This window comes from Somniosus microcephalus, chromosome 9, assembly GCF_052327205.1.
Source record: "Somniosus microcephalus isolate GS21.2 chromosome 9, FLI_Smic_1.0, whole genome shotgun sequence".
NCBI classification, from domain to species: domain Eukaryota; kingdom Metazoa; phylum Chordata; class Chondrichthyes; order Squaliformes; family Somniosidae; genus Somniosus; species Somniosus microcephalus.
This window is the reverse complement of record NC_140995.1, coordinates 2309557-2310235: the sequence shown is the minus strand read 5'-3', so window position 1 is coordinate 2310235 and position 679 is coordinate 2309557. Positions and strand designations below refer to the sequence as shown.

General features: G+C 40.1%; 1 pseudogene; it reads left to right on the top strand.

Moving 5' to 3' along the window:
- The first annotated feature begins 390 nt into the window (after nt 1-390).
- On the top strand, nt 391-476 carry LOC147112220 (U5 spliceosomal RNA; annotated as a pseudogene).
- Nucleotides 477-679: the final 203 nt, after the last annotated feature.

Sequence of the window (679 nt, the reverse complement as noted above, 5' to 3'; positions counted from 1 at the left end):
ACATGTGATTTATGTGATTACATTCCGGTGGAGGGCAGACAGCTGATATCAGTGTCTTCTGACCTTCAGTGCGTATGAAATACATTCCACTTGCTCCATGTGACATTTCTCCGAGAGCTTGGGATAAAAAGCATGTTACTGTTAGAGTGTAATACTCTGCACAGCCTCCCATAATGGCGCTTCAGATTATGCACATGAATGGTCAGCTTCCTCATAGAAGAAAAATGATATGTGGAAATGACTTCATCCTGTGAAAATTTCTGCTGAGCGCTGTGTTACATTTGGAATTTGCATGCTTCTGTGGCCTATTTCTTTGGGTGACCCATTATCACATGCTGCTACCACATGCCAATCCATGTCACATCAGGACTAAAGATATACACCAAGCAGATACACTGGTTTCTCTGATGATCGTGGAAATCTTTCGCCTTTTACTAAAGATTTCCACGGAGAGCAACTTTAGCTTATAAATTGAGCGCCAGACTGCAGTTACTTTTTCCTCTTGAACATTGTCAAGTCTCTTTGGAGGATTAAAGCCACTACGTTTGTGTGTAGATGTGTCTCTGGTCCTGCTCAGTTGTAAAAACAAATAACAATGCAAGGAATTCTAGCCTGTCTTCAATACTCACTGTGTTTTTCTTTTAATTTAACGGTAAAATTAAGGCCATTTTATTTTTAG